At 32.9% G+C, this 15,503-nt stretch overlaps 1 long non-coding RNA gene across 2 annotated transcripts in view; it reads right to left on the bottom strand.

Annotated features, from left to right (window-relative positions):
* LOC139756085 (uncharacterized) overlaps positions 1 to 15,503 on the bottom strand; it is a 34,216-nt gene that overhangs the window by 5,031 nt on the left and 13,682 nt on the right. The window contains exon 1 of one of the 2 annotated variants that reach the window (XR_011714258.1): positions 5,907 to 6,041. The exons of the other annotated variant lie outside the window; for it this stretch is intronic. This is a non-coding gene — a long non-coding RNA (uncharacterized lncRNA). Of the gene's footprint in view, positions 1 to 5,906; positions 6,042 to 15,503 lie in introns of those variants that run through there. 2 annotated transcript variants of the gene reach the window in all.

The raw sequence follows: 15,503 nt of genomic DNA, 5'->3' as shown, positions 1-15,503 counted from the left end.
GGCGTGGGCTATGGATAGAGTTGTGCGCAGGAGGATGGATGTGCTGGAAATGAGATGTTTGAGGACAATGTGTGGTGTGAGGTGGTTTGATCGAGTGAGTAACGTAAGGGTAAGAGAGATGTGTGGAAATAAAAAGAGCGTGGTTGAGAGAGCAGAAGAGGGTGTTTTGAAGTGGTTTGGGCACATGGAGAGGATGAGTGAGGAAAGATTGACCAAGAGGATATATGTGTCGGAGGTGGAGGGAGCAAGGAGAAGAGGGAGACCAAATTGGAGGTGGAAAGATGGAGTGAAAAAGATTTTGTGTGATCGGGGCCTGAACATGCAGGAGGGTGAAAGGAGGGCAAGGAATAGAGTGAATTGGAGCGATGTGGTATACCGGGGTTGACGTGCTGTCAGTGGATTGAATCAAGGCATGTGAAGCGTCTGGGGTAAACCATGGAAAGCTGTGTAGGTATGTATATTTGCGTGTGTGGACGTATGTATATACATGTGTATGGGGGGGGGGTTGGGCCATTTCTTTCGTCTGTTTCCTTGCGCTACCTCGCAAACGCGGGAGACAGCGACAAAGTATAGAAAAAAAAAAAAAAAAAGATGTTCTGGAAGGAGGTAAATAAAGTGCGTAAGACAAGGGAGCAAATGGGAACTTCAGTGAAGGGCGCTAATGGGGAGGTGATAACGAGTAGTGGTGATGTGAGAAGGAGATGGAGTGAGTATTTTGAAGGTTTGTTGAATGTGTTTGATGATAGAGTGGCAGATATAGGGTGTTTTGGTCGAGGTGGTGTGCAAAGTGAGAGGGTTAGGGAAAATGATTTGGTAAACAGAGAAGAGGTAGTAAAAGCTTTGCAGAAGATGAAAGCCGGCAAGGCAGCAGGTTTGGATGGTATTGCAGTGGAATTTATTAAAAAAGGGGATGACTGTATTGTTGACTGGTTGGTAAGGTTATTTAATGTATGTATGACTCATGGTGAGGTGCCTGAGGATTGGCGGAATGCGTGCATAGTGCCACTGTACAAAGGCAAAGGGGATAAGAGTGAGTGCTCAATTACAGAGGTATAAGTTTGTTGAGTATTCCTGGTAAATTATATCGGAGGGTATTGATTGAGAGGGTGAAGGCATGTACAGAGCATCAGATTGGGGAAGAGCAGTGTGGTTTCAGAAGTGGTAGAGGATGTGTGGATCAGGTGTTTGCTTTGAAGAATGTATGTGAGAAATACTTAGAAAAGCAAATGGATTTGTATGTAGCATTTATGGATCTGGAGAAGGCATATGATAGAGTTGATAGAGATGCTCTGTGGAAGGTATTAAGAATATATGGTGTGGGAGGCAAGTTGTTAGAAGCAGTGAAAAGTTTTTATCGAGGATGTAAGGCATGTGTACGTGTAGGAAGAGAGGAAAGTGATTGGTTCTCAGTGAATGTAGGTTTGCGGCAGGGGTGTGTGATGTCTCCATGGTTGTTTAATTTGTTTATGGATGGGGTTGTTAGGGAGGTGAATGCAAGAGTTTTGGAAAGAGGGGCAAGTATGAAGTCTGTTGTGGATGAGAGAGCTTGGGAAGTGAGTCAGTTGTTGTTCGCTGATGATACAGCGCTGGTGGCTGATTCATGTGAGAAACTGCAGAAGCTGGTGACTGAGTTTGGTAGTGTGTGAAAGAAGAAAGTTAAGAGTAAATGTGAATAAGAGCAAGGTTATTAGGTACAGTAGGGTTGAGGGTCAAGTCAATTGGGAGGTAAGTTTGAATGGAGAAAAACTGGAGGAAGTAAAGTGTTTTAGATATCTGGGAGTGGATCTGGCAGCGGATGGATCCATGGAAGCGGAAGTGAATCATAGGGTGGAGGAGGGGGCGAAAATCCTGGGAGCCTTGAAGAATGTGTGGAAGTCGAGAACATTATCTCGGAAAGCAAAAATGGGTATGTTTGAAGGAATAGTGGTTCCAACAATGTTGTATGGTTGCGAGGCGTGGGCTATGGATAGAGTTGTGCGCAGGAGGGTGGATGTGCTGGAAATGAGATGTTTGAGGACAATGTGTGGTGTGAGGTGGTTTGATCGAGTAAGTAATGTAAGGGTAGGAGAGATGTGTGGAAATAAAAAGAGCGTGGTTGAGAGAGCAGAAGAGGGTGTTTTGAAATGGTTTGGTCACATGGAGAGAATGAGTGAGGAAAGATTGACCAAGAGGATATATGTGTCGGAGGTGGAGGGAACGAGGAGAAGTGGGAGACTAAATTGGAGGTGGAAAGATGGAGTGAAAAAGATTTTGAGTGATCGGAGCCTGAACATGCTGGAGGGTGAAAGGTGGGCAAGGAATAGAGTGAATTGGATCGATGTGTTATACCGGGGTCAACGTGCTGTCAATGGATTGAATCAGGGCATGTGAAGCGTCTGGGGTAAACCATGGAAAGTTCTGTGGGGCCTGGATGTGGAAAGGGAGATGTGGTTTCGGGCATTATTGCATGACAGCTAGAGACTGAGTGTGAACGAATGGGGCCTTTGTTGTCTTTTCCTAGCGCTACCTCACACACAAGAGGGGGGAGGGGGATGTTATTCCATGTGTGGCGAGGTGGTGATGGGAATGGATAAAGGCAGACAGTGTGAATTGTGTGCATGTGTATATATGTATGTGTCTGCGTGTGTATATATATGTGTACACTGAGATGTATGGGTATGTATATCTGCGTGTGTGGACATGCATGTCTATACATGTATATGGGGGTAGGTTGGGCCATTTCTTTCGTCTGTTTCCTTGCGCTACCTCGCAAACGCGGGAGACAGCGACAAAGCAAAATAAATAAATATTTCTATATTCATAATGTCAGATTGCCAAAAAAAAAATAAAAAAATTACAAAATTAGCTGAAAAAGTATGAAAATCAAGACTTTTATTATGTGTTTTTGCAATGTGAGGAGACCACACAGCAACTCACGATAAAAATACTCTAAAAAATACACTACAGTGGATAAATTAGTATGCTTATGAATTACAATATATGAAGTGAAATACTACATTCCAAAAAAAATTAGAGTGGGTTGTCAGAAATAACCAGCCACATTGTTGTGGAGAGAGTCACATATGAACTTAACTCTAACAAGGATTGTTAATAGGGAAGCTCAGTACCGAGAAGGGAAAGGGAAGATAAAGGAGGGGAAGGATTAGCTTGATAGATGAGATTCTGTTAAATTTTAGGATATGTCAGTTATCAGTACAGCTAGACAGTACGGCCATGTTACATATAGTTTAACCTTTATTTCTGACAACCCACTCTAAATATATATATATATATTTTTTTTTTTTTTCCTTTGTCGCTGTCTCCCGCGTTTGCGAGGTAGTGCAAGGAAACAGACGAAAGAAATGGCCCAACCCACCCCCATACACAATGTACACACACACACGCCCACACACGCAAATATACATACCTATACATCTCAATGTACACATATATATCACCACACAGACACAGACATATATACCCATGCAGTTTCTCACATGAATCAGCCACCAGCGCTGTATCATCAGCGAACAACAACTGACTCACTTCCCAAGCTCTCCATCCCCAACAGACTGCATACTTGCCCCTCTTTCCAAAACTCTTGCATTCACCTCCCTAACACCCCATCCATTAACAAATTAAACAACCATGGAGACATCACACACCCCTGCCACAAACCTACATTCACTGAGAACCAATCACTTTCCTCTCTTCCTACACGTACACATGCCTTACATCCTCGATAGAAATATATGTAAGTTTTATATGTGAGACATCTCTGCTAAAATAGATTATTCAGTATTGCAAATTTATTCAGTTCTCCCATTATAAGAGCTTCTCTTAAGCTTTTTTATCTACTGTGAGTGTAAAAAACTCTTACACAAGAAAGTATTTTGAAACTGAAAAAAAAATTAATGAAATGTATACAAAATGGCCTTCTATCCCCAAAAAATTCAGTGATGAAAATGAAGATTAAAACTGTACAGGTTAAAATTGTGTAGTTTAGTTATGTTCGGTTTGGTGCATTACTCCTAGTTTAGGGTACACTGAGTTTAGTTACTTTACTACAAATTTATGCTGGGCAGGGACTGTGATGTAATTTCATGGGTTTTGGGTAAAATTCCATTTTAGAGAGACATCAGAAACAGGTAATGTATTTGAAAGAAAATATATCACTGGCTTTTCTCTATTTAACTGAAGTGACTTAGACCATGGGAATGTGATATGGAACACTGTTTTCATCTATCAAAAATGGAAAAAAGTAACAGACAAATGTTAAACTACTGAAAATCAAATGCACCTCCCTGCAGAAGTTGGTGTCTGTTTGAAAGTGTGGGAAGGGAGGAAGATGGAAGTAAAGGTGAGGAGTATGGGAGATTGTGGAAAGGAAGGAAGCTGGAATGGACAGGTTAGCTTTGGTGTGAATTTGAACGGAGAAAACTTGGACGAAGTGAAGTGCTTTTGATAACTAAGAGTGGACATGGCAGTGATTGGAACTATGGAAGTAAAAGGGTGGATGAAGGGTGAAGGTTCTGGGAGCATTGAGGATTGTGTGGAAAGATAGATCATTATCTGAGAGAGCAAAAATGGGTAAGTTTGAAAGTATAGTAGTCCCAATGATGTATGGATATGAGGTATAGGATATAAATGACGATGTGTGGATTAGGGTAGATAAGTTAAAAGTGAAATGTCTGAGGACAAAATGTGGTGTAAGATGGCTTGATTAAGTAATGAAAGTATAGGAGACAGGTGTGGTAATAAAAATGAGGTTAAGAGAGCTGTAGAGGGTGTGCTGAAATAGTTCGGCTGTATTGAATGAATGAGTAGAGGATAACATTGAGGATATGTGTCGATAGTGAAGGGGACAAGAAGAAAAGGGAGACTAAGCTGGCAATACAAGGATGGGGTGAAAAAGATTTCGAGTAATCAGGAACAGAATGTGAAGGAAGGTGAAAAATCATGCAAAGGATAGAGTGAAATGGAGCAATGTGGTAAAGAAGGGGTGGCATGCTCTCAGTGGATTGAATCACTGCATATGGAGCAGCTGAGGGCAACCACAGAAAGGTCTGTAATGTTAGGTTGAGGACGAAGGCAGCTAGAGAATGGATGTAACCGAGGCCTTTCTCTGTCTGTTCCTGTGTTACCTTGCTAACATGAGAAATAGCAAGCAAAAAGTGCTCAAAACAATGCTGCCCTAATCTAAATCACTTTTGCTGATTATTTGGAGACCACTGATAAGCATTTCTCCTAAAGTCTTCCCCCTAAACTGAAAATTTACCCTTTTTATAACTTTTTTGCCTTAGGTTCTACATTATGTCCCAGCTCTAAAAATGAATTGTAATGAACACATGTGAAGCCTCCTGATAAAAATTTCATGTAATTTTCCAAGAATAACAATACAAAACTACTCTGGTGCACAACTAAATTCTTATGGTACTTATGGTACATTTATAAGTTTATTTCAATCACAATGAGTGGTGAACTTCGAGATAATTATAATAGTCTGAGATAACCAATAAACAGTGACCAACATGCACAAATAACCAATAAACAGTGACCAACATGCACAATGAGTGGTGAACTTCGAGATAATTATAATAGTCTGAGATAACCAATAAACAGTGACCAACATGCACAAGTAACCAAAAAAAGTGACCAACATGCACAATCCATCTCCCTATACCGTCACATACGACCTGTCCAAGTCATCATCATCATCTGTAGTGTTGAGAAGTGATGTTTTCCCCTGAGATGACATGATCCAGGAGGCTTTAAAAGGTAATTTGGTTTTAGCTGTCTTTAGGATGACCAAAATGTTCTTACTCAAGGATGGGAAGTGACCAATAGCATTGGCATTATATATATAGTCTAAATACATGAGTGTGTTAGTTGTGCTGTCGGTACAAGGTGACAATATATATAAATACCTTTACTCTCCTGCTACAGTTTATCACAGGGAACAACTTCATGTTAAACAATTATGCAAATCAACCATAAACTTAGGTCAAATTACAACTCATTACCTACAAATGGTGAGCGAACTAAGCGAAACGAGGTCACCATCATCCTGCTGCCATCTGGTGGCTAACACTAGAAAGACTCGAGGATTGACATTATGATATATTTTCTATGATTATTTCAAGTAGAAAAGTGTTTGAATATGCTATATATTAGTTTTGAAAGAAAAAGTTTTTTGAGCTAAAATATTCCCTGAACTATTACCTTCAATTTTTGTGTTTTTCACAAAAAAAAATTGATTTCTTTTAAAACCTGATTGTAATGAGTATTTATCGTGCTGAATCTAAATTTGGCATCTAAGTATCGCTTGGTCGTCTTTATGACCTTTGATTAAGCTGTTAATGAGGTGAAACTAGAAATAATATTTATACTTTTCACCTTCATTACAGGGTATGTATCAGTATCTTAGAGTATTATGACATAATTTCAAAGATTATTTCCAGTATAGAAGTGTTTGAATATGTTATGTTTCAACTTTGAAAGCAAAAGTATTTTGAGTTAAAATATAGGGTGAACTATTACCTTCATTTTTTTTTTTTTTTTTCTCAAAAAGTCGATGTCACTTAACATCTCATAATATGAAGTATTTTTTTAGGTGAATTCAAATCTGGCGTTCAAATATCGTTAGGTCTTCTATTTGACCTTTCATTAAGCTGATAAATGAGGTGAAATATAAGATATTATTTGATCACTTGCATCGTCTTTACTGGGTTTGTATCAGTATCCCAGAGGATTCAGCACGATAAATACTCCATATAATAAGGTTTAAAAGAAATCGATTTTTTTGAGAAAAATAGAAAAAATTCAAGATAATAGTTCAGGGAATATTTTAGCTCAAAATACTTTTGCCTTCAAAATTGAAACATAACATATTCAAACACTTCTATACCAGATATAATCTTGGAAAGTAAGTCAAAATACTCTAAGATACTGATACAAACCCAGTAATGAAGGTGAAAAGCATAGATATTATTTCTAGTTTCACCTCATTAACAGCTTAATCAAAGGTCATAAAGACGACCAAACGATATTTAAACGCCAGATTTAAAATCAACACGATAAATACTCCTTATAATACGGTTCTAAAAGAAATCGATTTTTTTGAGAAAAATAGAAAAAATTCAAGGTAATAGTTCAGGGAATATTTTAGCTCAAAAAACTTTTTCTTTCAAAATTGAAATATAACTTATACAAACACTTCTCTACTTCAAATAATCATGGGAAATATATCATAATGCTCTGAGATATTGACACATACCCAGTAAAGACGATGCAAGTGATCAAATAATATCTTAAATTTCACCTCATTTAACAGCTTAATGAAAGGTCAAAAAGACGACCTAACGATATTTGAACGCCAGATTTCAATTCAACTAGAGATATACTCCATATTATGAGATTTTACATGAAATCGACTTTTTGAGAAAAATAAAAAAAATTGAAGGTAATAGTTCAGCCTATATTTTAGCTCAAAATGCTTTTGCTTTTAAAATTGAAACATAACATATTCAAACACTTCTAAACTGGATATAATCTTGGAAATTATGTCATAATACTCTAAGATATTGAAACATACCCAGTAATGATGATGAAGAGTATCAAATATCATTTCTAGTTTCACCTCATTAACAGCTTAATCAAAGGTCATAAAGACGACTAAGCGATATTTAAATGCCAGATTTAGATTCAGAACGATAAATACTCCTTATAATAAAGTTTTAAAAGAAATCGATTTTTTTGAAAAAAAATAGAAAAAATTCAAGGTAATAGTTCAGGGAATATTTTAGCTCAAAAAACTTTTTCTTTCAAAACTGAAATATAACTTATACAAACACTTCTCTACTTCAAATAATCATGGGAAATATATCATAATGCTCTGAGATATTGATACATACCGAGTAAAGACGATGCAAGTGATCAAATAATATCTTAAATTTCACCTCATTTAACAGCTTAATGAAAAATATAAATGGGAGACCTAACGATATTCAAACGCCAGATTTGAATTCACCTAAAAAAAACACTCCAAATCATAAGATGTTAAATGACATCGACTTTTTGAGAAAATGAAAAAAAAAGATCAAGATAATAGTTGAGCGTATATTTTAGCTCAAATTACTTTTGCTTTCAAAATTGAAACATAACATATTCAAACACTTCTATACTGGAAATAATCTTGGAAATTATGTCATAATGCTCTAAGATACTGATACATACCCAGTAATGAAGGTGAAAAGTATAAATATTCTTTCTAGTTTCACCTCATTAACAGCTGAATCAAAGATCATAAAGACGACCAAGCGATATTTAAATGCCAGATTTAGATTCAGCACGATAAATACTCCTTATAATAAGGTTCTAAAAGAAATCGATTTTTTTGAAAAAAAATAGAAAAAATTCAAGGTAATAGTTCAGGGAATATTTTAGCTCAAAAAACTTTTTCTTTCAAAATTCAAATATAATTTATACAAACACTTCTCTACTTCAAATAATCATGGGAAATATATCATAATGCTCTGAGATATTGACACCTACCCAGTAAAGACGATGCAAGTGATCAAATAATATCTTAAATTTCACCTCATTTAACAGCTTAATGAAAAATATAAATGGGAGACCTAACGATATTTAAACGCCAGATTTCAATTCACCTAAAAAAACACTCCAAATCATGAGATGTTAAATGACATCGACTTTTTGAGAAAAATGAAAAAAAAAATGAAGATAATAGTTCAGCGTATATTTTAGCTCAAATTACTTTTGCCTTCAAAATTGAAACATAACATATTCAAACACTTCTATCCTGGAAATAATCTTGGAAATTATGTCATAATGCTCTAAGATACTGATACATACCCAGTAATGAAGGTGAAAAGTATAAATATTATTTCTAGTTTCACCTCATTAACAGCTTAATCAAAGGTCATAAAGACGACCAAGTGATATTTAAATGCCAGATTTAGATTCAGCACGATAAATACTCCTTATAATAAGGTTCTAAAAGAAATCGATTTTTTGAAAAAAAATAGAAAAAATTCAAGGTAATAGTGCAGGGAATATTTTAGCTCAAAAAACTTTTTCTTTCAAAATTCAAATATAATTTATACAAACACTTCTCTACTTCAAATAATCATGGGAAATATATCATAATGCCCTGAGTTATTGACACATACCCAGTAAAGATGATGCAAGTGATCAAATAATATCTTAAATTTCACCTCATTTAACAGCTTAATGAAAGGTAAAAAAAACGACGTAACAATATTTGAACGCCAGATTTCAATTCAACTAGAGATATACTCCATATTATGAGATTTTACATGAAATCGACTTTTTGAGAAAAAGAAAAAAAAATTGAAGGTAATAGCTCAGCCTATATTTTAGCTCAAAATGCTTTTGCTTTTAAAAGTGAAACATAACGTATTCAAACACTTCTAAACTGGATATAATCTTGGAAATTATGTCATAATACTCTAAGATATTGATACATACCCAGTAATGATGATGAAGAGTATCAAATATCATTTCTAGTTTCACCTCATTAACAGCTTAATCAAAGGTCATAAAGACGACTAAGCGATATTTAAAGGCCAGATTTAGATTCAGAACGAAAAATACTCCTTACAAAAAAGTTTTAAAAGAAATCGATTTTTTTGAAAAAATTGAAAAAATTCAAGGTAATAGTTCAGGGAATATTTTAGCTCAAAAAACTTTTTCTTTCAAAACTGAAATATAACTTATGCAAACACTTCTCTACTTCAAATAATCATGGGAAATATATCATAATGCTCTGAGATATTGATACATACCGAGTAAAGACGATGCAAGTGATCAAATAATATCTTAAATTTCACCTCATTTAACAGCTTAATGAAAAATATAAATGGGACACCTAACGATATTTAAACGCCAGATTTCAATTCACCTAAAAAAAACACTCCAAATCATGAGATGTTAAATGACATCGACTTTTTGAGAAAAATGAAAAAAAAATGAAGATAATAGTTCAGCGTATATTTTAGCTCAAATTACTTTTGCCTTCAAAATTGAAACATAACATATTCAAACACTTCTATCCTGGAAATAATCTTGGAAATTATGTCATAATGCTCTAAGATACTGATACATACCCAGTAATGAAGGTGAAAAGTAAAAATATTATTTCTAGTTTCACCTCATTAACAGCTTAATCAAAGGTCATAAAGACGACCAAGTGATATTTAAATGCCAGATTTAGATTCAGCACGATAAATACTCCTTATAATAAGGTTCTAAAAGAAATCGATTTTTTTGAAAAAAAATCGAAAAAATTCAAGGTAATAGTTCAGGGAATATTTTAGCTCAAAAAACTTTTTCTTTCAAAATTCAAATATAATTTATACAAACACTTCTCTACTTCAAATAATCATGGGAAATATATCACAATGCTCTGAGTTATTGACACATACCCAGTAAAGATGATGCAAGTGATCAAATAATATCTTAAATTTCACCTCATTTAACAGCTTAATGAAAGGTCAAAAAGACGACCTAACAATATTTGAACGCCAGATTTCAATTCGACTAGAGATATACTCCATATTATGAGATTTTATATGAAATCGACTTTTTGAGAAAAATAAAAAAAAATTGAAGGTAATAGCTCAGCCTATATTTTAGCTCAAAATGCTTTTGCTTTTAAAAGTGAAACATAACGTATTCAAACACTTCTAAACTGGATATAATCTTGGAAATTATGTCATAATACTCTTAGATATTGAAACATATCCAGTAATGATGATGAAGAGTATCAAATATCATTTCTAGTTTCACATCATTAACAGGTTAATCAAAGGTCATAAAGACGACTAAGTGATATTTAAAGGCCAGATTTAGATTCAGAACGAAAAATACTCCTTACAACAAAGTTTTAAAAGAAATCGATTTTTTTGAAAAAATTGAAAAAAACTCAAGGTAATAGTTCAGGGAATATTTTAGCTCAAAAAACTTTTTCTTTCAAAACTGAAATATAACTTATACAAACATTTCTCTACTTCAAATAATCATGGGAAATATATCATAATGCTCTGAGATATTGATACATACCGAGTAAAGACGATGCAAGTGATCAAATAATATCTTAAATTTCACCTCATTTAACAGCTTAATGAAAAATATAAATGGGAGACCTAACGATATTCAAACGCCAGATTTGAATTCACCTAAAAAAACACTCCAAATCATGAGATGTTAAATGACATCGACTTTTTGAGAAAAATGAAAAAAAAAGATCAAGATAATAGTTGAGCGTATATTTTAGCTCAAATTACTTTTGCTTTCAAAATTGAAACATAACATATTCAAACACTTCTATACTGGAAATAATCTTGGAAATTATGTCATAATGCTCTAAGATACTGATACATACCCAGTAATGAAGGTGAAAAGTATGAATATTATATCTAGTTTCACCTCATTAACAGCTTAATCAAAGGTCATAAAGACGACCTAGTGATATTTAAATGCCAGATTTAGATTCAGCACGATAAATACTCCTTATAATAAGGTTCTAAAAGAAATCGATTTTTTTGAAAAAAAAAATAGAAAAAATTCAAAGTAATAGTTCAGGGAATATTTTAGCTCAAAAAACTTTTTCTTTCAAAATTCAAATATAATTTATACAAACACTTCTCTACTTCAAATAATCATGGGAAATATATCATAATGTTCTGAGTTATTGACACATACCCAGTAAAGATGATGCAAGTGATCAAATAATATCTTAAATTTCACCTCATTTAACAGCTTAATGAAAGGTCAAAAAGACGACCTAACATTATTTGAACGCCAGATTTCAATTCAACTAGAGATATACTCCATATTATGAGATTTTACATGAAATCGACTTTTTGAGAAAAATAAAAAAAAATTGAAGGTAATAGCTCAGCCTATATTTTAGCTCAAAATGCTTTTGCTTTTAAAAGTGAAACATAACGTATTGAAACACTTCTAAACTGGATATAATCTTGGAAATTATGTCATAATACTCTAAGATATTGAAACATACCCAGTAATGATGATGAAGAGTATCAAATATCATTTCTAGTTTCACCTCATTAACAGCTTAATCAAAGGTCATAAAGACGACTAAGTGATATTTAAAGGCCAGATTTAGATTCAGAACGATAAATACTCCTTACAAAAAAGTTTTAAAAGAAATCGATTTTTTTGAAAAAAATAGAGAAAATTCAAGGTAATAGTTCAGGGAATATTTTAGCTCAAAAAACTTTTTCTTTCAAAATTGAAATATAACTCATCCAAACACTTCTCTACTTCAAATAATCTTGGGAAATATATCATAATGCTCTGAGATATTCATACATACCGAGTAAAGACGATGCAAGTGATCAAATATTATCTTAAATTTCACCTCATTTAACAGCTTAATGAAAAATATAAATGGGAAACCTAACGATATTTAAACGCCAGATTTCAATTCACCTAAAAAAAACACTCCAAATCATGAGATGTTAAATGACATCGACTTTTTGAGAAAAATGAAAAAAAAAAATGAAGATAATAGTTCAGCGTATATTTTAGCTCAAATTACTTTTCCCTTCAAAATTGAAACATAACATATTCAAACACTTCTATCCTGGAAATAATCTTGGAAATTATGTCATAATGCTCTAAGATACTGATACATACCCAGTAATGAAGGTGAAAAGTATAAATATTATTTCTAGTTTCACCTCATTAACAGCTTAATCAAAGGTCATAAAGACGACCAAGTGATATTTAAATGCCAGATTTAGATTCAGCACGATAAATACTCCTTATAATAAGGTTCTAAAAGAAATCGATTTTTTTGAAAAAAAAAAAATAGAAAAAATTCAAGGTAATAGTTCAGGGAATATTTTAGCTCAAAAAACTTTTTCTTTCAAAATTCAAATATAATTTATACAAACACTTCTCTACTTCAAATAATCATGGGAAATATATCATAATGTTCTGAGTTATTGACACATACCCAGTAAAGATGATGCAAGTGATCAAATAATATCTTAAATTTCACCTCATTTAACAGCTTAATGAAAGGTCAAAAAGACGACCTAACATTATTTGAACGCCAGATTTCAATTCAACTAGAGATATACTCCATATTATGAGATTTTACATGATATCGACTTTTTGAGAAAAATAAAAAAAAAATTGAAGGTAATAGCTCAGCCTATATTTTAGCTCAAACTGCTTTTGCTTTTAAAAGTGAAACATAACGTATTGAAACACTTCTAAACTGGATATAATCTTGGAAATTATGTCATAATACTCTAAGATATTGAAACATACCCAGTAATGATGATGAAGAGTATCAAATATCATTTCTAGTTTCACCTCATTAACAGCTTAATCAAAGGTCATAAAGACGACTAAGCGATATTTAAAGGCCAGATTTAGATTCAGAACGATAAATACTCCTTACAAAAAAGTTTTAAAAGAAATCGATTTTTTTGAAAAAAATAGAGAAAATTCAAGGTAATAGTTCAGGGAATATTTTAGCTCAAAAAACTTTTTCTTTCAAAATTGAAATATAACTCATCCAAACACTTCTCTACTTCAAATAATCTTGGGAAATATATCATAATGCTCTGAGATATTAATACATACCGAGTAAAGACGATGCAAGTGATCAAATATTATCTTAAATTTCACCTCATTTAACAGCTTAATGAAAAATATAAATGGGAGACCTAACGATATTTAAACGTCAGATTTCAATTCACCTAAAAAAACACTCCAAATCATGAGACGTTAAATGACATCGACTTTTTGAGAAAAATGAAAAAAAAAATGATAATAGTTCAGCGTATATTTTAGCTCAAATTACTTTTGCCTTCAAAATTGAAACAACATATTCAAACACTTCTATCCTGGAAATAATCTTGGAAATTATGTCATAATGCTCTAAGATACTGATACATACCCAGTAATGAAGGTGAAAAGTATAAATATTATTTCTAGTTTCACCTCATTAACAGCTTAATCAAAGGTCATAAAGACTACCAAGTGATATTTAAATGCCTGATTTAGATTCAGCACGATAAATACTCCTTATAATAAGGTTCTAAAAGAAATCGATTTTTTTGAAAAAAAATAGAAAAAATTCTAGGTAATAGTTCAGGGAATATTTTAGCTCAAAAAACTTTTTCTTTCAAAATTCAAATATAATTTATACAAACACTTCTCTACTTCAAATAACCATGGGAAATATATCATAATGTTCTGAGTTATTGACACATACCCAGTAAAGATGATGCAAGTGATCAAATAATATCTTAAATTTCACCTCATTTAACAGCTTAATGAAAGGTCAAAAAGACGACCTAACATTATTTGAACGTCAGATTTCAATTCAACTAGAGATATACTCCATATTATGAGATTTTACATGAAATCGACTTTTTGAGAAAAATAAAAAAAAATTGAAGGTAATAGCTCAGCCTATATTTTAGCTCAAAATGCTTTTGCTTTTAAAAGTGAAACATAACGTATTGAAACACTTCTAAACTGGATATAATCTTGGAAATTATGTCATAATACTCTAAGATATTGAAACATACCCAGTAATGATGATGAAGAGTATCAAATATCATTTCTAGTTTCACCTCATTAACAGCTTAATCAAAGGTCATAAAGACGACTAAGCGATATTTAAAGGCCAGATTTAGATTCAGAACGATAAATACACCTTATAAAAAAGTTTTAAAAGAAATCGATTTTTTTGAAAAAAATAGAAAAAATTCAAGGTAATAGTTCAGGGAATATTTCAGCTCAAAAAACTTTTTCTTTCAAAATTGAAATATAACTTATCCAAACACTTCTCTACTTCAAATAATCTTGGGAAATATATCATAATGCTCTGAGATATTCATACATACCGAGTAAAGACGATGCAAGTGATCAAATATTATCTTAAATTTCACCTCATTTAACAGCTTAATGAAAAATATAAATGGGAGACCTAACGATATTTAAACGCCAGATTTCAATTCACCTAAAAAAAACACTCCATATCATGAGATGTTAAATGACATCGACTTTTTGAGAAAAATGAAAAAAAAACATGAAGATAATATTTCAGCGTATATTTTAGCTCAAATTACTTTTGCCTTCAAAATTGAAACATAACATATTCAAACACTTCTATCCTGGAAATAATCTTGGAAATTATGTCATAATGCTCTAAGATACTGATACATACCCAGTAATGAAGGTGAAAAGTATAAATATTATTTCTAGTTTCACCTCATTAACATCTTAATCAAAGGTCATAAAGACGACCAAGTGATATTTAAATGCCAGATTTAGATTCAGCACGATAAATACTCCTTATAATAAGGTTCTAAAAGAAATCGATTTTTTTGAAAAAAAATAGAAAAAATTCAAGGTAATAGTTCAGGGAATATTTTAGCTCAAAAAACATTTTTCTTTCAAAATTCAAATATAATTTATACAAACACTTCTCT

Source organism: Panulirus ornatus, chromosome 20, assembly GCF_036320965.1.
Source record: "Panulirus ornatus isolate Po-2019 chromosome 20, ASM3632096v1, whole genome shotgun sequence".
Classification (NCBI taxonomy): Eukaryota; Metazoa; Arthropoda; class Malacostraca; order Decapoda; family Palinuridae; genus Panulirus; species Panulirus ornatus.
The sequence above is the reverse complement of the archived record's forward strand: the minus strand, read 5'-3'. Positions and strand labels throughout refer to the sequence as shown.